The following is a 23,001-nucleotide window of genomic DNA, read 5'->3' on the forward strand; positions in this document are numbered from 1 at the left end:
CACAGTGAGAATATTACTTACAAAGTTAATGTCCAGACATCCCGAACACCAGGCTTATCCTAAACCCATGGGGCTGGAGCTGTAATGTGCGTCCCTGATGGCTGCCTGCGTGAGGCAGGCCGGTGAGGTATGCTCGAGGGGAGGTACACCTGGAGGAGGTGTACTCAGGGAGAACACGTGCAGGCTGGGGTGGGCCGGGCTGAGTTGAAGCCGTGAGACAGGAAGAATCGTAACTCTCAGAAGGTTAAGTTCATCTCTTTGTAAAGTGGGGTCCCTGGGACAGTCGTCAGGACAACTGCTCCTCTATGGCTCCTCCCTGACCAGGGGCTCTCTCTGACCCTCACCCTGACTTGGCTTTTTACCAACCCTCCTGGCACTCCTCTCAGGCTCCTTTGTCACCTCACTCCGCCCATTAAACGTTGGGGTTCTGCAGGCTCCTTCTGTACTCTTCGAGTGCGTCTACAGAGAAACGGGACCGACAGGCTGTAGAGAGAGATACACATCAGAGGGGATTTGTTACGGGAACTGGCTCCCACGCTCAGGGAGGAGCCCTGGGGCAAGTCCCGTGACCTGCCCTCTGCAAACTGGAGAGTCAGGAGAGCTGGTGGCGGTGTTCGGTCTGAAGGCCAGGGAACGGGGGTGTTGGGGGGTGGGGTGGATGGTGAGAGCGCTGGTCTGAGTGTGAGAGCCCGAGAACCAGAGGCAGCAGTGTCCGAGGGCAGAAGACCATGGAAGTCTTAGCTCAAACAGAGGAAGAGCGCATTCACCCTTCCTCAGCCTTTCTGCTCTGTGTGGGCTCCCTAGGAATTGGATGATGCCCACCCACACTGCGGAGGGCTGCCTGCTTTACTGAGTTCACCGGTTCAGTGCTTATCTTCTGGAAACACTCCCACAAGCACACCCAGAAATAAGGTTCTGCCAGCTGTTTGGGCGTCATGAAGTCAACCATCACACCGGGGGTGACAGCCACACCTGCGGCTTCAGGTGCCACCAGACATCTCTTTTGAACTCTGGACCTGCACGACCCTCTGTGCCCTGTCTTCCCAGCTGATCCTGGGGAGAGGGGTTCTCCAGACGTCATGAAGATAAGGACCGACAAGATGCTCAGGGATGGATGTCTAGGGGAGGTCATGCTCCTTGTCGCCTCACTGACCCTTAAGTTTGGCTCCAAAGCAAGAAGCTGCTGGGCAGCTCCGTTCAGTTCCTGTTAAGGGCATCAGTTGTTTGGAGAAGTTTCTTCTGAGTGTGGACATGAGCCGCAGGTATAATAAAGATGTGCTCTGGTACAAAACTGAGCTTTTCAGACCTGGCAGGGTCTGTCTTTGCATGAGCAGAGTCACCAAGAAAGACACACGCTCATTAGTAAGGTGACCACGGGACAGCCTTTGTGCCTATTGCCCCTTTATAATTCGTCCTCTCTAAGTGTCTTGGTTTAAATGACAGAGTCGCTCAGCCTGTTAGGGACCCCGAGGGTCCAGAGCACCTGTGCTGGAGTATACCACCTCTGCTCTGCTCTGCGTGGCTGTCTTTGATGCTGGCCAATAAATCCAGGTCTTGAGAGAGTGTGTGTGTGTGTGTGTGTGTGTGTGTGTGTGTGCGCGCGCGCACGCATGTGCGTGACTGTGCTTACATCTTTACATGCTCTTTCTGCTCCCGGTGAGCCCACCTGAAGCCCCACAGGCTCTCGTAGGCTCTCCACACTCAGCATCTCCAAAACAGACTCTTGGTTCACCCGTTCTCCTTCCCTGTCTGCTCACTCTCTAGTTCCTTGTCTCAGGAAAGGCCCCTTTGTCCACTCTGGTGCCAATTCAGAAACCTGGGGGTCATACTCCTCTCTTCCCTCCCTTTACCCTCTCTGCCTGTCAGTCATTTGGTTCTGCCACTGTGCCTCCTGAGTACCTGTCTTCCTCTCTGCCACCTCCGGCCTGTGCACATTACCATCAGCTCTTGCCTGGGTAACTGGAAGATATTCCAACAGGCTTCTTGGCTTCCTCTTTCAACTTTTATCCTCTCTCCACACAGGAGCCAAAGAGATTGTTCTAGAATATGGACCTGTTCATGTTACCTCTTTCATTTATTGTCCCCACATTGCTTTGCTTAGAATCTTTCTGAGGATTCCTGTGGCCCCAAGAAAGAAGTCCAAAGCTCTGCTGCTGTGGCCTCCAAGACCCCGCATGGCTGGTCCTGCCCATACCTCCAGCCAGACCATGTCCCATTCCCCCTGTGCTCACGTCACCCTGACTTCTGTCAGTTTCCAGAATGTTCTATGCCCTTTTCTGCCTCAGAAACTCACATGAGATCAGCACTCTTCGCGGAACCTTTCCCCCCACCCCATTCTCTTATACTTCCTCTCATGCCTCAGCTTAAACGGTCACTTCCTGCGGGCAGCTCTCCCTGAATGCCCTGCTGCGGGCCGGCTGTCTGCACACGTTTCCCATCGCACCCTGCGCTGTCCCTCAGTAACGTGCAGCACCGCTGGCGCTCTCTGTTCAACACGTGTTTTACCCCCAGATGAGAAGTCCCATCTGACCAGCGACCCTGACAGCCTCGTTCCCAGCTTTCTCTCCCTTCCTCGATACAGGGCATCATACTTGGCATGTGCTACATAACATTTCTGTTGGGTGGATGCATCTAGGTGGGCAAGTCATCTGTATCACATATTTTTAAAGGAACGAGTGAATGATAAACATGATATGCCTTTAGTGCTGTATTACCCGACCACACATTTGAGTTGTGGCTCCTGTCCTTCCATGTTACGGATCGGGAAACCAAGGTTCTGGGAAGCTGGGTGGCATTGCTGCTTTCTTCACTGTGCCCCTCTCGCTCCCCATGGGACAACTGTGGCTTCTCATCTTAATTTTCTCATCCCTTCATTACGGCGGAGTGTCATTTCATAAATATTGGATTGTGCGAATCCAATCTTCTGAGCTGTTCTAAATAGAGGCATTTGATAATGATCACTGAAGTTATTGTCACGATGCGCCTGTGGGTTTCGGCGGCTCCACATGCCTCTTAGGCAGAGAGGCACGCAAGTGAATTTGGATGAGGCAGAATTGTTTGTTCTTCTCCTGGGCAAAGGCTGAAATCTTACTTTCCCTTCTGTAAAGCCAGCGGTCTCCCTCCCTTGGAAACCGAGTTGGAGTCTATTTGTTCACCTGCTCCGTAACCTTTTCCTGACCTGCTTGTGTGTGACAGGCTCTGCGTTCCGCTCTGGGTACATCAGACCATGTCTTTTTGGCCTTTATCCCTCAGGTGGCTTCCTCAGGCACCCGGGATGAAACCTGAACTCCATGCCATGGCCTGCCCAGCCCTGTGCGACCCAGGGTCTTCTCTGAGTCCCTTTTCTTCCCTCTCGAAATGCTGCAGACACGCTGGTTATTTTTCAGTTCCTTGGGCATGTCAGATTCTTTCCCAGCTCAGGCCCTTTGCACGTGCTGTTCCTTCTCATTGGGATTTTTCTCCATTTTTCTTCACTTGGCTGATTTCTTGAGGTCTTGAGGTCAGCCCCAATGACCCCTCCTCAAGGAGATCATCCCTCATTGGTCTGTTTAAAGAAAGACTCCCTCATTGTCTCACTCACAGCCCCCTGTTCTTGGCGTTCAAAGTCCTTGTCATAGATGCGTTGACAGGCCAGCTTATTCCAGTCCTCTGCCGTAGCCCAGTGACTCTGGGGGCTGAATCCCTCCACCTCAGTTTCCTCACCTTTACCATGGGAACCAGCGTGAGAGTTAAATGGGACGTTGCCTGTGTGGGTGTCGAGTGTCCACACATAATAGGGGTTAATCAGTGCTGGGTCCCCTTAATTCCTTTCTGGTTCGTAAAGCCTAAGTCTGACTTAGAACTTTGCCCCCTCCTGCAAGCTCACCTGCCACCAGGAGCTGCTTTGCCCTGGTGAACCTTCCAGCTGGAGGTCTGCCGTGGATCCCTGAGAGGCTCACAGAGACTTTTCATCCCCAGGGTGCGTGCCACCCCGAGGGCTGGAGCACCTCCTCCACCTCGGCTCTGCTGATTCAGTGGTCTGCACACACCGTGGTCGTATTCTGTGAGGAGTACGACCTGTCTGTGGGGAAAGTCCTGGGCTAGCACTCCAGGCTCGGACCTACTCCTCCCCGACACCTCGTCTTTGTTGGGGATCTCCCAGAGGAATGGGGGCTATTGTACCCTGGACTTTCTTTCCAGGCCCCTCTCTTTTCCACGGAGCTACGTGCAGCTGCCACTGGTTCCCAGCTCTGCCCTCCCCGGCTTCGGCAGGGTTTCCGCAGCTTCACCATAAGGTCAGCCCAGGGCCCCACGGGAGGGTCTCTGGGGGGCCAGATGGAGGTACAAGTGCTGTAAGGGTCATTTTAAAAGGGCTGAAGTTAGAGGTAATGAGGCTTGGAGGTTTCCTTCTATTTCCTTTAATGCTTGTAGGATGTTATTTTAAGTGTTGGAATGAATTTGGATTGAATCTCAGGTTGAAAATCAGGTGCACAAGAAATACTGACTGCATTTACATCAACTTGAACCTGACCCTGAACCTCCATGGAGTTAGAGCTTTTCAGTCATTATGCTCCGCCTTTCTCGATGGGTCTACCAATGCTCTGGGCGCTTAAACAGGCCATTGCGGTTTCCTCTGAGAAGCTCACTGTCACACTTCCTGTGGTTCCTTTGGGCCTCGTAATTCTGCTGCCTGTTCCCCAGACTTGGAGCTCTTGTCCCAGGTCCAGCCAGCCCAGGTGCATCACCCAGCAGCCCTTCTGGCTCCTGTCCCCTCCTCAAGTACTGCCACCAAGCAGGCTGGGGCCATCAGATCCATCTCTCCCCCCTTCCCAGGATGGGGGGTCTTCGCCACTCTCTTTCCCAGCCTTTAAAGACACACCTGCCTTGGCCCAGCTTCTCTGGGCCCTGCATATCTCTTCAATAAGTTTAAACTTAGACAACACCAGGCAGTTTCTTGTCTCCGGCAATAATTTCTGGAGCAGAGAAAGAGCATCTTAGTTGGTTACCTGATTGGAAGAGGCAGGTATTGGGAAGAGTCCAGGGAGAACAGACACACAGGGAATATTTTAACCCATCAACCTGCCGTGGAAGCAGACGCAGTCTCGGGAGAGTCCTGGGCTTTTCCTTCCTGCCACCGTGCCCTTGGCTGTGTGTTCCTGCTTTGCTCTCACTGCTGGTATTTATAGTGTGGGGTCTGTTGTACGTGGCATTGTGTTCCCCAAAGAGATAAGTTGAAGTCTTAACCTGGGCACCTATGACTGTGACCTTATTCGGAAATAATTACTTAGAGATGTAATCAGGTTGTGATGAGATCATGCCGGTCATACTGGGCCCTCACTCAGTATCACAGGTGAAGGAGGAGAGACACACAGCCACACAGGTAGGCCACGTGCACACCGAAGCAGACATTGGAGCAATGCGTCTTTAAGCAAAGACTGACAAGGGTTGCCAACAGACACCAGAAGGCAGAAGGTAGAAGGAAGGATTCTTGCCAGAGCCTTTGGAAGGAGTGTGTCCCTGCCAACCCTCAGATTTTAGACTCCTAGACTCTAGAACTGTGAAAGATCACGTTCCTGTTGCCTTAGGCCACCCAGCTGGTGGTGATCTGTTACGGCAGCCCTAGGAAACCATTACTGGCCCGATCACCCGCCAGCACCCCGGCCATACCGCCTTTTCTACGTTAGAACTCACGCCAGAGCACTGTGAGTATTGGAGCCTTTGCTTTCTTTTAAGAGAAGTGGTGTTTCCTATGTGTTCGCTGTAACCAGGAATTGGGTCCAGCATCTTCCTTCACGTTTCATCTAATGGGCCACTGTCCTGGGAGATCAGAGATGCTGTCTCCTCTTTTGAGATCTGGAGGAAGAATATTATCCACATGCCCAACATTGAATCCTAGAAATTTGCCCATGAGTTGGTGTTGGGGAAGTGCTCTGTGGATTTTCAGCACAAGTCAGGACCCAGTGATGGTCCTATGCGCTGAGTTATTGCTCTTTGCACACTGGATGGAGACCTTCTGGGAAGTAGCAGAATTGTGTTCACAACAGTAACCAGCCAGGGCGGTCCACGCACTGACCAGTCAAGGTGGGCATCAGGCATAAAAGGCAGAATGGGCGTTCTGGTGCTTACTAGATGAACAACCAGCGTCTTCACAGTCTGTATTAGCTGCTGTTTCTCTTGTAGGCAGACGCACCACTTTATTTGTATGTGTGGTAGCCCCCAGTGCCCGGGACTTAGATGGTAGCAGTGAATGTGTGTTAAATGAATTGCCCTTATTAATAGTTGGACTTTCTCATGATCTGTCCCCAGTCTCAGCCCCCTCTTCTGCCCTGTCCCCTTCCCCTTCTACATAATTAGTGAGAGAGGCCCTCGTGCTTTTGTTTTGGGACCCCAGCCTTCAACCCTGCTGTCTGATTTTGGGAATCTCCCATTGTGTCTGACATTTATGGGTGGAGCGTGGAGCCCAGTGGAAGGTGAAGGGGCCAGAGATTTGCCACCCACGGCATTCTTGGTGTGACTGCACACGTGACCTGGATGAAGCCAGTGGGAACCTCCTGCCCAGGACTTCCAGTCTAGAAGGGACGAGCCAGCAGCCAGTGGCCAGTGCAGCGCGGTGCGTGGTGGAGGGGCGGCGTCTGGGCCACGGGACGTTGTGCTCACAGAGGTTGCTGTCTGCTTCTTTGTTCCCACACGTGCCTTAGTTTCTGCTTAGTTTTGAAGCTTGATCCTCCAGCTTTTGGCTCATAATGAGCCTCCCAATTTTCTTCTGGAACATTCCTGTTTTTGACAAAGACAATCATGGTTGGTTTCTCTTGTTTTACCCACAAACCCTGCAGGTCACGCTGTCATGCTTTGCACTTGCCGAACCCTCTGGCTAGAAGGCACATCTTGTCCCCTTTCTCTTATGTCAACATCCTGCCCAGACACACCTCCTCCCACAGGCCTTCCCTAGCCCTTCCCCAGGCACTTGCCTCTCCTCTGTGCTTCTGTGGCCGAGTTTCTTACAACATGTTTTCTCTGATTCCCCACTAGGGCTGGGGGCTATTCCAGGGCAAGGGCTGAATTCCCTGTGCCTTGCATGGGGCTTAGAACAGGGCAGGTCACTCATATATGGACTAAATGATCATTACGGTTATTCCTGTTAGGAGAGTCAAGAAGCAAATAAGGTCAACAAATTGTGGAGAGAACCCTGGAGAGGCTTCTGCTTTCTTTGGCATTTGTGCTCTACCTGGGGCTCCTGTGGCTTCCATACGTCCAGCACCCGCTCTGAGCCTGATGGCGCTGTGGTCTGACGGGGCCGCGTGGTCCCAGGGCCTGGCTGGTCAGGGCTCTTCTGCTCTGCAGTTGATCCTTGGGGCAAATAAAGGGACACTGGGATTGCCCTGCCTTTTCTCTGGGGCCTGGCACACTCTCACAGGAATAGGTTTGCTTCTGACCTATGTAAGAGGCTCCCCATTGGAGAAATCTGTCCTATCCCAAATCTGACCTACTGTTTCTGCAATGGAATGCTTACGTTAAACTGTTCTGGACATATGAGCCTTTAAGCGCCCTTAATCAGGACTGGTATTATTATTGATTGGCTTAAAACCATAAGCTCTTAGGTTTTCATTGAACCACTGTTGAGTCAATACATGTTTTTCTTCCCCTTTTAATGATAAAATATTATATATTTATTCTTGAGGAAATGCTGAGTTAGTACATGTAGGTTAACTTTCTCCAGCCCCATCTCGGTTTCCTCAAATATTACTATTAACAGACTGATGTATATTGAGAGAGAGAGAGAGAGAGAAGACAGAAGGGGAAGGGGAAAGTGTGGTGGAGGGGCAGGTGGGGAGGAGGAAGAGGGGGAACAGGGAAGAGGGGGGGAGAAGGGTGGGAGGGAAACAAAGAAAGAATATATGTCTGTGATGATAGTAGCAATAATCGTAAGGAAGTGGTATTTATGTGGTGCTTATTATGTAGCAGGTACTCTCCTAAGCACTTACAATATATTAGCTTATTTAGTCCTTACAATAGTACTGTGATGTATCATTCCCTGCATTTTACAAATTGGGGAAATGGAGGCACGAAAAGCTTGACTGACTTGCCCAAGGTCATAGTGAGCCTGTAGGGGAGCCGGGACTTGCCTGCAGGAAGTCTGGGTCCAGAGTCTGTGCTCTCGACCACCACTCACCACTCTCTAGCGCGCCCTAAGAATTCAGGTGAGGAATTCACGCCCAGGCCTGTGTTGCTGGTCTCTCTCCACGCCACTGTGTTTGGATTCCGTGTCCACCTCCCCGGGCTGCATGGTGCTCCGCTGGATGGTGTTCCGTTGTTTATTTAACCAACACCCCAACAAGCAGCAGTGGGAGAAGAAATGATGAAAATCAAACCATACCCCATTAGCCCAAGTAAAGAGCAGGATTTTTTTTTCTCCAAACGGCTCTCAGAATCTTCTTACAAAACATCTCAGGTAGCGGGAGGGTCTCTTGTATACTTCGGATTACAGAATTAATTGAGAAGCCATTATCCTGCAACGACCCCAATCAATGCCATTTTGGGATGTTTATGGCGATAACAGAATTGACAGGAAGTAAAAGGCAAGAAACTGAAGACACGTTTAGTAGTATTCTGGAGGATGTGTTCGAATCGTGATGAGTGATGAAGGTGGCTTGGGAAGCAGCAAAGGATTTTTGTTGTCAGATGGGAGCATGCATGTGTCAGGTACATGGGAAAACATGTTTGTTCTAACACACAGGTGCTTGCCTGGGTGGTCAGTTTTCTCTGACATCAATCTGGACTCAAAAACTATTATATTGAAATAGTGTAATTGGAAATAAAGGTGATACAAGTCCGTGCCAGTCCCGGATGTCAATGGGGCAGATGACAACTTTGAATAAAAGTCTCTATAACATATAGGAATGGACAGTAAACCTCTATTTTTTAACCTAACACATGTGCGCTACTTACTGGCCAGTGTTCTTGGGGCCTTACGTGTTTTTAACTCAGTTAATACCTCAACAGCTCTGGGTACTGTTATGACCCCTGTTTTACAGATGAGGAAACTGAGGCCCAGAATGTTAGGTAACTTACCAAAAATTAGTAGTCAATGGAGGGACTGAGTCTTTAGACTTTGTGATATGGACAGCAATAGTAGAAAGGTGATTTTTCTCAAATTAAAAGACCACTTTCCTGCCTTTGAAGTGAAACTTCACTAACCTCTGTCTTTGATTCTCTGTATGGTTGAGTTTAGGAAAGGCTACATATGCCAAGTTCATGGACACTTTAGCCAGAGGGATAAACATGGAGGACCTTCAGCAAAGCTGTGCAATCTCTCCATGGCTCAGGGTTTTCTTTCACCTATGAAATGAAGGTAGTACGATTGGAGAATGTGGAGATTAAATCAGGAAATGTATGAGTACATAGGACAAAAGGCTTGGCGTGGGGGCGCGTGGGCGCATGGTGGGTCCTCTCCGCCCATGTGTCTCCTTTCTGTCCTGTCTCAGCTGGGACTCCCTGTGGGGATGCTAGGTTAACCTATTTCTGCTGAGAGAAAACCCAAGGAATTGTCAGGCCTGAACTAATCCTCAGTCTCTCTCTCTCCTTGTGTGTGTGTGTGTGTGTGTGTGTGTGTGTGTATCGAGGTGACAAGATGGTATGGCTGCAACACTGGTCATCCCCCCCAACTAACCTTCTTTGAAGCCCATTGTGACTCTTAGAAGTCCCTTGTCCCAACATGCTTGGGGAAGCTCAGCCACAGGGACCTGACCACTTTAGCCCTGGCCTAGGGCAAGAAAGCCCGCACAAGGGGCCCCACTTACCAATGTCAGGATTTGGGAAGGGGTCCTGACTCTTCAGGGAAGGGACGGGAGCAGGGGTGGTAGGAGGTGTCTGCTGCGGACTTGAGCACCCTGGCCCTGTGGCTGGAGGGACTTCCTGAATCCACTTCGGCTCCCGACTCTCCAGATTCTGCAGCGGCTCTGAGCCCCCTCTCCACTGTGGGGAGAGCTGGAGAGGTGAGCCCGGACCCCAGGGAGGCCACACCACAACGGAGCGTCTGTGACTCACATCTAAGGTTTACGTGGGTCTCATGTACCCCACAGATCTTTTAGGGCAAAACTGCTCTTTGTGCCACTCCGTCTGCAGCCAGTGTTATATTAGGGGGTAGGAGAGGAGCTGGGGGTGTTGCCACCACCACTGACACATCCCTGCTTTCATCTTACTTAGGAAACAAGTTTAACACATCTGCGAACATGTAGGGCTAGGTCCTGTCCCTGAGTCTTAAAGTCACTCCTTAACTCACGAGCGTTTGTGACCTATACTGTCTGACATCCTTGCGAGCTTGGCTTCTGCTTTCAAGGGGGAGTAAACATCGTGGAGAGTGACCCCCAAACACAGGGCTAGACCATGCTTCCCCACTCTCATTTCTGGGTGATCACAAACAGAACTAACTGTACTTGGGCGTACCCATCAGCAAGGGTGTGAACCCTGAAAGTCAGCGTGGGTATGCAGTGTTGACTCAGGGAAGTAGGTCGCCTCTGGAGTCCCGGCTGCTGTGAGCCCTCTGGATTATAGTCTTTGAAGACCATGTCGGCTGCTTTTCTGACAACACCACAGCAGGATCCCAGGCTTCGCCAGGGCTTGAGCACTGCCGCATGGCACCGTGGGCAAAGCACGGGGTTTCCTATCACACTTACCCATGTTTGAGCCCTGGCTCTGATGTCCACCACTCTGTCACCTTGTATGACTGAGGGCCTCTCTGAACCTCAGTCTCTTCTTCTGGGAAATGGGAATGTCACAGGTAGGCACAGGTAACCAGGTTCTTGGTGATCGCAGACAAAGAATTGAACCGGACACACAGAGAGTTTATAGCAGAAAGAGAGAGAGAGAACAGATTTATGAAGCAATAGTACACTCCACAGAACATGGGAGTGGGCCAACTCCAAGCAGAGACTGACCTCAGGGGCTGGAGAGATTCTATTTTATAGGGCGGATATTTCCCGGCTAGTTTTGGTGGGCTTTTATTGAGCATGTACAAGTAGTTGTATTACTTTAAAGCTACTGCCTGTGGTCTCCCATGATTTTCCTTGATTGGCCACTGGAGAACAGGGTCGCACAATGTTAATTTATTATAATGCTATTATAATGAAGCAGGGGTCATGCAGCATCTTCTGCACAGGTGCATTCATGATTCATCATGATTCAGCGCTTTTCCAGAAAGTGGGAACAACCAGTCTTAGAATAGGGTCTCTGTCCTGTACGGATGTCCTTTATCTTAGCCCTGGGGCACCTCTGGAGTGTCCTCCTTCCTATCTCCTGCCTCAGGAATGGGAGTGCAGTCTGCCCCACCCTATTACTGCAAAAAGCAGTTTAGATGGAGGAGGTGACCAGGTGGAGGGCTCAGTGAGTGCCTCTCTATGGCTTAGTTGTTGCCCCTGGTATTGTGATCTTGCCGAGTAGCCGGCCTGAGCTTTCTGTCGCAGAGAAATGTGTTGCAACAGACCAGCCCCCTCTCCCTCCCCACCCAGCCCCTCCGAGGGCAGATTAGAAGTGTTGTGGCTGTAAACCCCGCCGATACAGGCTGTAATGTACTAAATTATTACTTGTTTTGCAGTCTTGACGAGAAAAATAAATGCAATTACACTCATGAATGTTGAAAAATGAAGCAAAGCGATGCAGATCGGCACATTCGAGGTGCTTCTCCAAATGTAAAGCTGTGTACAATGAGTGCTAATGGCTTCCCTTCCTCCTGCTCCCTAGCGTGTGGTGCCGTGTGATCTTTCTGAATTAAGGGAGCAGCTGGGCCAAGTGCTCCAGGCACAGGAGAGGCGGCTTTGAATGGTCCCCACAGTAGGAGACCCAGCAGGCAGACCCCAGTTTCCTCTCTTGGCTGGGGACCCAGAAGAGACCCAGTTTCCTAAGGCAGGTAACTGAGTGATCTCAGTGATGCCTGTCTGCTGTGGACCCTGGCCTCTGTTCTGCAGGTGTCAGTCGTCCCGTCCAGCCAACCTTTGCTCAGCGCTTACTGAGCACCATGCACGGTGCTGGTAGCGGTAGCCACGGATCTCGTGTGCCCTGCCCCTCCCAGCCCGTCTCCACTGTCACTAAGGCCTGATGGGCATGACGCTGTCTGGGGCTGGTCCATACCGTGGCCACTGGCCTTGCAGGGCTGTTGAGCACTTGAAGTGTGGCCAGTCCACATTGAGATGGGCTTTACATATGAAATACACACCACATCTCAAACACTTAGTGTGTGTGGATGTGTGTGTGTGTGTATAAAATCTTACATGTGTTATACACAAGGTCCAGCAGAAGTAACACCTGCTTGAGTGTGGTTGGTAGGGTAATAATATGGATGTAATAATGTTTAGTTTTACTTTGAACATTTCACCTAAAAGGTCATAGGGTGTGCTTGAGTGTGATATTGTTATGTTACAGAGTTACATGCTTATGATTTTGTAATAAAAAAGGGGTGTTACTTGTGCCGGACCCTGTATATACATATATAATGTTATTATACATGTTATACATATAAAATCTGATTAATGTGTATGTTAGTAAGATGTTGAAAAGATAAATGGGGTTAAATAAAATACATTCAAATACATTTCACATATTTCTGCTCAGCTTTAACAATGCGGCTACTAGAAAGCACTAAACAACAAAAGCGTGGCCTGCACTGTTGGATGTTGCTGCTGCCCCTGCTGCCGGTTCGTTTCTCCGTGTCTTCCGCCTGCCACCGCCGCCCCCTTGCTGGCGGCCCTTCTGTCCAGGCTCTTTCGTGCCTCAGGGCCTTTGCACGAGCTATTCTCCTTCCCCAAAAGGCTCTTCCCAGCTCTTTGTAATATAGATGTCATCTTCTGTGAGAAATACTCCCTGACCTTTCTATCTAAATACATCTGTCATTCTTCATCACACACTCTTTCTTAGTCACGATTGTGATGTTTAGGTATTTCATTGAATAGTTTCTGTGTCTGTTTCTTCTAAGAGAACCTTAGATAGAAAACTTGTCTTCTTTTTTCCTACTCTAATCTCATTGCCTATCGCAACCACTAGCACAAGGTAGGCACTCCATTTTTTTTCTTAAATGAGTGAGTGTTTAAATGTCACAGAGGAGACAACTATTGTGATCATTGTGAGATGTTGAAAAGATATCTGAAAAAACTTACGGAAGTTCTGGGTGAGATCGCGTGGCATATGGAGGGCTTGAAGGGAGAGTTAGAGGAAATGAGGAAGGGAATCAACAGTGGGCACTGAAGCACCCAGGTGCTGGCAACTGCGGGGAGCTGTTCCCGCTCCTGGGACCGAAGGGTGACGGCAGTAGGGAATGGTGTGACCGGGCTGCCTGCCACGCTGCTGAGGATCACAGCCACTGCCACACCGCATCCCTCCCAGCCTCTGGTGTTCTGCCAGTACCTGCCATCCGTCAGCCTCAGCCAGAGCAGGGGCGGAGGGAGGCTGGAAGACGCCGACCGCAGAGGTCAGACCTTCAGAGAACAGGGCGGGGTGGGGATGGTCCGGATTGGAGGTGGCAGGTGCAGAGATTACCTGTCATCCTGGAAACGGCCTGGGAAGCTATTTTCTCAACGTGCTAGAGCACTTCGACTCCAAAACACCCTCCGGTATCTAAAAATACGAGGATGCTCATGATCACTGCAATTGTTTGACATTCACTCAGGGATTTCTAGTAACAGAATTAGATGGATAATTATGGGAAAGGAAGAGAGAAAGTTATCATTTACAGAGAATGCTATCTACCAAAACTCCAAGAGAAATAAGTGAAAAACTATTAGAAGTCATTATGAGTCCTTGAGGTGATTAATTAAGGAGCGAATATACAAAATCAACAACTTCTAAATCCTGGCAATAACCAGTTAGAAATATAACCTAAAACGATTCATTTTATAAAGGCAACAAAAATATAAAAAGCTGAGGAGTCAACGCAAGAGGCAGTATTGGAGGACCGTTAGAAGGAAGCTATAAAGCAACACTGAGGAAGGAAAAACAACTGGATGTGTCTTTTTCCTGGATGCGAAGACTTTCTGTTTTTAAAGCTTGCCAATTCAATTTAAAATACATAATGTGAGTTATGAGCGAAATTTGTAATCAGTCTCCCAAAATGATTTTAAAGTTTATCTGGAAAAGTAGATGGAACTTTCCATATGAAGCAGATACTGAAAGGGAGTATTGGGGGGAAAACTTCTACTTACAAATTTTAGGAATGTGTTCTGGAGTTCAAAGAGCCCAAAGAGCACTTACCAATCCAAGAAGAGACAGAGAGCTCAAAAGAACAAAAGCTATCGCTTAAGTGATGTGTGTGTGTGTGTGTGTTAAACTTAACATTTCTAATCGGAAATGTTAAGTCACGATGAAATTGTGAGGATAACCCACCAAGAAGGGTGTGGGCCAGTCGAGTCCTTCATACGTGTATCAAAATGCGTTTCAGATAAATGTAGTGCATGCCAGTTGAATGTGAAACTCTGAAAACATTTAAAATATGTAAAATGTGTAAACATTTAAATTGTCCTCAGGAGAAGGACTGTTTTCTGATGCTACCATTAAAGGTAGAAGCGATAGAGAAGCAAAACTTGCATATTTGTCTCTACCATAAACAAGATGAACAGACCCACAGTAAGCTAAGCTCTGGTAGTTACCACCCCAAACAAATGATTGATATCGTTGTTATGAAAAGAGCTCTTACTGATCAGTAAGAGAAAGGATCCATTGGACATGTGTTCAGTGTGGGTGAGACTTTGAGAAATGGGCAGTTGCACACTGCTGGTAGGTGTGCAAGCCGGGACATTTAGGGAGGACAACTTAGTATCTGTCAGAGTCATAGGGTGTGCACACCTTTCATCAGAAATTTTATTCTTGGGACTGTATTTCAGTTAGGAAAATAACCAGAGATAAATGCAAAGTGAAAAATTTGGAGGGGTGTGGCTTGTGACATGACACCTGACCTGCCAAAGTGTCCCTTTGTCCATCCATAGTGCACGAAGGTAAGCTTGCCTGGCAGGGTGGCTGGGAGGGCCATTTGGGGTGAGCGGCCCGGGAAAGCATTGGAGCTCTGACACGCTGGGAAAATGGTGTGCACTCTCGATTCATGTGGCTCTGTCATGCTTTGTTGCCTTCCCCTGTACGCCCAGCCCCTTGGACATCATCTACCAAGGCACCTTCTCCTGCCATCTCAGGTCGAGAAGGAGCAAAGGAGAGAGAGCTTTGAACCTCCGCTCCAGTTAGGCAGGGCCACTCTGAGGACGGATGCTCAGTAAACAAGCATTTAGCCACACACAGGACAGGTCTGTGCCAGACCTTGGCGCGACTAAGACTCTCTCCTTGACCAAACGTCAGTTCCATCCCTCAGATCCCCCTTCTCAACCAGGCCTTGACCTTGCCCCTTTATCCTAAAGCTCCCATTCTCCCATCCTGTCTTTGGCCTGCCTAGCCCTGTTTTAGCAAGAGTCCTGCTGAGTCAGAACAGCGAGAATCCCCTTACCCTTGATGTCTCATCACCCTGGCTTGCCTTCAGCAAGAATCTTACTAAGTTAGTTGTGCAAGATTTCCCCATCCCCTTAGTAATTTTCCACCCACTGACCCCTTACTCTGCTCCTTGGCTGTAAATCCCCAGCTGTCTTTGCTGTATTCATAATTGAGCCCGATCTCTCTTCCCATTGCAACACCTCTGTTGCAATAGTCTGGAGTAAATTCTTCCTTGCCATTGAAATAAGTGTCAGAGTAATTTCTCTTTACCAGTGGTTACCATGGCAAGTAAATCTCAGTGTGCCCAAAGGGAGCTTTGGGTTTCATGGGCAGTCAGATAGGCAGATGCACGATCAGCTGTATAAAGGAGGAGCTCATTCATTCATTAATTCAACAAACGTGTATCAGGGATCTGTAATTTATCAGGCGCTAGGGGTGCAGCTGTGAACGAGATACTCCAGCTCCTGCCTTTATGAAGCTCACAGTCTGAGGTGACAGATGATAAAAGCAAATATAAACAGGAAAAGTATAGAAGGGGCAGGTTCCTCATCCCTGGGGATGGAGGGACGGTAGGAGGGGGTGGTCCCAGGTGAATAAGAAAGCTTCCAGCAAAAGATGGCATCTGAGCTGGGTCTCCTGTGAGTTTAACTGTTGTCCATGAGCTGAAGGTGTCCACAGGTTCAGAGCCTTGCAAGCACGTTTGTGAATAAGGACGATGTTGGGTGAATCAGGAGCTAGCCCATGACGTGCAGACTCTGGGAAGGAAGATGGCTGAGGTTTCCGGAGGCAGCCCAGCTGCGAGGGGACACGGACAGGGAGATTATCCTAATAGGATTTCACAAAGACCACTTAACAGTCGCTGAGCTCCAGGGAAAAATAGTTATGAGCTGAGGGTGGAGAAATAGCCAAGAATCTCGCAACTCTGCAAAAGCTTGGAGAGAAAAGCTGACAGCCAACAGACTGAATGAGATGATGCTTGCAAAAAAGGTTAAAAGAATAGACAGGAGGAAAAAAAGGACACTAAGAGATATGGATGGAAATGGAAGCGTATCAGTATAACTTGGGAACATGCATTGAGATCATTTCAGCTCTAAGAAGGAGCAGAGCCAGGACTTACTTGTTATAGCGCTTCACGCTGTCAGGGAGCTCCTGGAGTGAGGTGTGGGCAGGGGCAGGTCAGATTTGGTTGGAAAGAAAGCAAGTGCAGGTGTGAAACACCAGCGGCAGAAATGGGCTATCTAGTCCTAACCCCTCCTCTTCAGAGATGCAGAAACGGAGACCCAGAGAAGTGATGTGACTTATTCAAAGTCGCACAACATAGAAAGTGCCAGAGCTAAGAAATTGGAACCTTGTCCATTGCTGGTGGGAATGCAAAGTGGTACCACTGCTGTGGGAAGCAGTTTGGTGGGGCCTCAAAAAATTGAGCATACACTTACTACATGACCTGGCAATTGCACTCCTAGCATAGTCGCAACAGAACTGAGAACAGGTACCCAGATTCGATCATTGTGGGTTTTCTGGCTACTAGTCTGATGCTCTTCTTATTGCCCTCTTCCCCCCAGCTGCTGCTTCTCTCTCCCATTCTCCTTCTTCTACCCTCCTGGTCCCCCTCCGTCCTGTCCCCCGCTTACATGTAATAAATATATGACCTTACTAAATACATGACCTTGGTTTCCCTGTCTGGTCATGGATTGGGACTAGATGAAGGTCCTTTCAGCCCTGGTGGTGTGTACCTTGTCTCACCCTTGGCCAGCACGTGTTCAGCAAGTGTGGGTCAGGGATGGGTGAGGGGGCGATCCGCTCTGAAACGTGCAGACTTGGGAGTCTGTCCAGAAGTGGGTGCAGTCCCGATCTCGAAACAACCATCCTGCTATCTCACATTTTAAGTGCTCATTTCAGGAGTTCATAGTCTCTTTAATTTCCCCAGGATTACAAAGCAGTTGTCTGTCTGTTTCCTGGAGCACCTCTTCTTCCAGAATGAGGTTTTTTTTTTTTTAAACTATCTTTGTATGTCAAACCTACCTGAGGTCCAATACAATGCTCATTTAAGATTTAAGTCTTAGGCTGGTTTTAATTATTTTTCCTACTTGAATATATATATGGGGTCAGTTGTGTGATGTAGTTATTTGATCTAGGTAGTGAATGCTGAATTTTCTTTTGCTACTCTTCCTGTTCATTTGGGCACAGTTTGACTCCTCCCCTGATGGGAGAGGAAATTACCAGAGTCTTCCCAAAGGCCACTGGGAGCCTTGTCTCTAGTCTCCGTGTCTCAGTTTATCCAAAGTCTTACCCTAAGTCCATTTCTACTGAGTCCCCTCAAGCTTCTGTTTCTTTGTGAGCCAGCCACTTTCACGAGAAGTCATTCTGTTTTATGAGCTTTGTTTTTGGTTTTCCTAGGCCCATTCCTTGTCTTTCTCTGCCCCTCTGAGCCCTTGTGTGATACTGACTGGCTTCTGCCCGACAGACAGTTGTGGGGAGGGATTAGGGAAGGATGCAGATCCATAGTGGGGAACACAAACTCCCATTGGGGTGATTTACGGCTGTCCTGTGGTTTGGCAGTACTTTCTCATTTATTCCCTTCAGTCTGGGAGCTGTGGTTGAGCTTTGCTGTTTCCTGAACCCATTTTCCCTCTACCAGCACTGCTCTACTTAGAAGTAGAAGAGGGCAATTTTCATTTTGGTCCAAGACGACACTTAAAATCTATGGCATGAAGTTAGAGCTTCTTCTGTGTTTCAGCATTAATGGCATATTCTTCTTTTTGTTCATTTTAGTCCACTTTGGAGCTGGAGGCTCTGTGAAATGGTACTCAAACCACCATATTTTCTGGAAGACCTGGCATTCTCTCCGTTCTACCATGCTGTGTGATTATAAATATACTCTTGCACAGCCAGTATGACATACTCTTATTGGAAAAGGTTTTCAATGACCATATTCACTGAAATGGCCTATTAATGTGTCAAGTACATTATTGGATATGTTTCTGAAAGAGTGGAACAGCAACAAACTAAAGATCCAGTTCCAGGCTGCCAAAAAGTGCACCATAGCACCTCCTCTGGTCCCTTCCGGAAGTGTTTATGTCAAGTTGCCGCAGGTCTTGATGGGGAGCGCCCTTTAACTAGGCAGTGGGATTAGGTTTTCAGAAGATAATTTGCTTGTTTTCATTTGAGGATCTTAATTTTATTGAAGGTGCTGCTGCTGTTGCTTGGACTGGAATAAGATCTAATTTAATTTAATTTGCTTCTTCGAAAAGAAGGCGATCTGTAGCCCAGCTGCTGCTCTGGGCAGTGAGGGAGCAAGCAGGCTTGGAGATAAGCTCTGAACTTTATCAGCCCTCTCCAAGGTGTATGCTAACGAGCAGTGCACAGGCATTTCAGAAACTTGCCCTGTGATTGCTTTAGCTGCCGTGCTACTTCCTAAGCGACACGGGGCTCTGTCTCAGGGCCTGTGAGGAAGGAAGAGGGTGGAGTGGCGGTGGGATCATCTCTTCTGGCTGGTCTGTTTCATTGCTTCGGGGTGTTGTGCCTGTGATGGGTATGAGGCCCGTGTTAGGTGGTAGTGTTAAGAAGGGTCTCCTTCATCCATTTTGTCACCGTGTGCTGGGAAAACTTTGTGGTATGAATTCTGCAGGGTGGCAGGAATGGAAGGGGTAGGAGGTCCTGGATGAAACCCTGCTTGTACCTGGTGAGTTGGTTTCCTTTGTTGAGTTGTTCAAGCTTGCTGAGTCTTGGTTTCTGTGTACGTTGTGTGTAAAGAGGGTAAGTGCCTCGAGGATAGAGTGTGTCTCATCCTTGTCTGTATTCTAATGACCTAGCAGGGTACCTGCCAGAGGTGGAGGCTTGGTACGTATTTGCTGATGGATGAATAAATGAATGTATGAATGAATGAAAGGAAACACATGGAGGGGCAGATGGAACATCACCACTGTGCCCCAGACACAGGCTCACTCTCCAGACAAACACTGTTTGAGTCTAGGGGGTTCAAAGTCGTGACGTGACGAAGGGACTGTGAACAGCGATGGTGCAGCATGCCATCCAAGTTCAACCCCCAGTGCTTTGATTTGGCAGGTCGGGAAGGACGTGCTGTCACTTTATACATGTACGTGACTGAAAGAAGGAGGTACAGAATCGTCCTGTTTTCCCACCTAGTCCCGCCCGGATGTCTTTAGCCACAGATTCAGTCTGTTCGGATATGTGACTCAGCTGTGTTTTGGGAGACTGTCCCTCACGACGGGGGGAATTGAAGTCAGCCTGCTGGCCAGTTCTGGCTTGCACTCACTCTGGGCAAAGCCTGAACTGTACGCTCCTTTCGTATAAAACTGTTTTACTGGGTCTTTGTATGGGACTTCTGCCTTGGTTTCCTTGACTAATAATACATCCGTGGTTTCTGGATAGGACCAAAGAGTCATGGCCAACCCACACGGGTCAGGAGACACTGCTGATACTGAACTCATCTTGACACGTCGGACCAAAGTATACTTGAGATTGAAATTCCTTTGTTCTTATACCGAAATGCAGCAAAGCTGTTGCTAGTTCCTCCGTCATCCAGGGTCTGGCTCTTAGCATCGCCATCTCCTTGTACCTTGACTTGAACACCTGTGGTGTCCTGCTCTACCGCCAGCTTGGACTCCTCAAGTACCCTGGAAGCCTGGGTGGAACCTGCATTTGTTATAGTCTCTTGATGAGTCAGATTGGGCTTATGTCCATGGCCTGGGTAGATCCAGTCTTCCCAATGGGCTTCCCCGTACCGCCGACTTCCCAGTCTTTCTTCCCCACCCAGTCGTATTGTGCTAGTACAGTCCCGCCCAAGCCTCATGAACCAGAAGACGATAGATGCTAGATCACACATTGACCTGTCAGGTAAGACGTTATCTGAAGTTGGGGAGGAAGTTTATGGTGAGGATAGAGTCCCTGGGTGAAGGATATACCTCCAGAATAAGTCAATGGAAAAAAAAATCTTCAACAATGAAAACGGCTGTGGCTCTGAAAATCAAAGCACATGGCCCTCTGAACAAGTGTGATTAGTATTCCAAAAAGTGGATGCAGAGCATCAAAGAGAGAGAGAGAGAGAGAGAGAAAAAAAACATTGGCATTAGCAAGAGGCTTCAGGAACAGAAACAAAATTAATTTCAAAAAATTTTTAGCTTTTTTATATGAGCAGCTTTTGAGTTGTAATGTACAGAGCAAAGAAAATCCCAATCATAATAGGGCAGACTGTTTTTAAAGGCTTGGGACTCAGGATGATGATAAAAAAGGCAGGACCTACACGAAGGCATAAAATGTGGAGGCACGGCACAGAAGATGTGATCGTTTGGGAAAGTACTGTGTTTCTGAATGGAGAAGTTCAATTGCATGAGTATGTCAGTTCCCCCCCAAATTGATTACACGTTTATGTTATTACAATCAAAATCCTTAAGGAATTGCTGTTTAGAACTTGACAAAACTTATTCCAAGGTAATAAAAGGGAGATTTACACGGTAAAAAGTTATAAAGGGTCATAAAAATAATTTAACACTACAAACAATTTAGTTTAGTGGCTGGTGAAATGAATTATAATTGGAACAGAACTGAAAGTAAAATAATAAGATTTGAGTGTATGTAAATATTTATTATGTGATAATGGTGGATTTCAGATCAGTAGGGGAAAGAATAGATTATTTAATTAATGCTGCTAGGAAAATTGGCTGTTTAGGGGGAAAGTCAGATCATTAACTCAGTTCATACGAAAATAGATTGCTAGTGTGTTAATGCAGAAAAGAAATGAATGCGTTTGAATTTTGTGTATGTTAGAGTAAGAATATTTCAAAGAACAAATGAAAGATGGAAATTATAATGAATGGCTGACATATATATATCGATATCATATTGGTATTATGTATGCGAAAATGAATGTTAAAAATATCATAAATGAAAATTATACACCCCATTTTCCTATTCCCATCTCAGCAAAGGCCCTCCAAAGGACTCGTGTCCTCACTGTCTGTGATTTCTCTTTGCTCAGTCTGTGCTGAAGTCACCCCTGGTCACTGGAGTCACTCCTCTCCCGCTGCCACCAGCCCATCAGAACCAGGCTAGTCAAAGTCTCCACTGACCTGACCTCCACGTTGCTCAATGCCACAGTTCTCACGTCGCTGACCTGTCAGCCAGTCGCTGCCTTCCTGAAACTCATTTACCGTCTGGCTTCTGAATCACCGTGTTCTCTTAGTGGTCCTCTATGGCATTCATTTTTCTTATTCGCCTTGGCTGGGTTCCGGTCCCGTTCGAGTGCGGAGTGATCTCTGGATGTTCTCTCTTCTCCAGCGACGCAGTCTCCTTCAGTGGTCTCGTCCAGGTCTGCCGCTCAAAGACCGCCTGCAGGCTGATGACTCCTAGTTTTTGTCTCCAGCGCACGCCTTTCCCAAGCTCTTGCCTGGTGTGTCCAGCTGCCAAGATGATGTGCTCATTTCGTTGTCTGGTTGGTTTCTCCGAGTTAGGCAAGGGCCGCGCCAAACTCATAACCTTCCCACATTCCTGCCCTCAGCCTGCGCCTCCCATGGTCTTCATGAAGATCAATATCACTGCAAATAATGCAAATACAAATTAAATAGCATTTTCTTCTGTCACAGGCGTCAGCACTGCTCTGTGGCCGACAGAGCAGGCCTGGTCCTCGGCCTGTTTGTGTGAATAAAGTGCGTTGAAACAGCCACACCCATTTAATTACCTATTGTTCATGGCCGCTTTTGTGCTGGAGTGGTAGAGTCGAGTGGGTGCAGTGACGGCTTGATGTATAACGCCGAAAATATTTTCTATTTGTCTCTTTATAGAGAATGTTTGCCGAGGCCTGCTTTGTCCCATGGACAGCAAGAACTTGGGTTGAAGCAACAGCAGATAAACAGAAAGCATCTTGTTTTCAGTGGTTGGGTGGCCATATGTATATATTGTCCCAGGGATACCCAAGGCAGGCTGGGAGATATTATAACAACCTGTAATGGATCTTTGGAAATTAGATTGGAAAGGGAGAAATGCAGTGATTAGAGTGGAGTGAGAGGAGTTGATAAAGTTAGGAAAGAAGAATAGAAATTGGCACAAAGTCTTCTAACAGCAGGGTGGAGCTTTGTGACTCTTATGGTATCTTTAGATATTTTTGATAGAAAACAGTCCATCAAGCACTTATTCCCGGTCCCACACCAGGCAGAATGCTATTTATTATGCAACGTAATGACAGAGACAAAAACTCAAGGACTTCTTAAGCTGTGCAGGGGACAGAATCGGAGATGTAAGACAGGAACAAAATGTTCAGCTCTAACGAGTGGATAAGAAGAACGTTAGAAGACTAGTAACTTAGATGTTTGAGATCGTGGGGAATGGCTGACAGGAAGGAACTGCTATAATTAAGGGCACATCTGAGGAAGTGGCATAAAACAGTGCTTTGCAAGTTTGACTTAGCAGTGAGCCAGCTGCCGAGGGCTTTAATGATGACCAGAGTGAAGGTGCTTATGGGAAATGAGATACGGCTTGTTTTTTCCCACTTGTGAGCTTTGCATGTGATGAAAAGAAAGGGTGTTGGGAGGCAGGTTGGCCCCAGGGGTG

At 48.2% G+C, this 23,001-nt stretch overlaps 1 protein-coding gene across 9 annotated transcripts in view; it reads left to right on the forward strand.

Annotated features, from left to right (window-relative positions):
- PTPRT (protein tyrosine phosphatase receptor type T) overlaps positions 1-23,001 on the forward strand; it is a 928,354-nt gene that overhangs the window by 272,293 nt on the left and 633,060 nt on the right. The window lies entirely within an intron of this gene.

Source organism: Desmodus rotundus, chromosome 6 (genome assembly GCF_022682495.2).
Source record: "Desmodus rotundus isolate HL8 chromosome 6, HLdesRot8A.1, whole genome shotgun sequence".
NCBI lineage: Eukaryota > Metazoa > Chordata > Mammalia > Chiroptera > Phyllostomidae > Desmodus > Desmodus rotundus.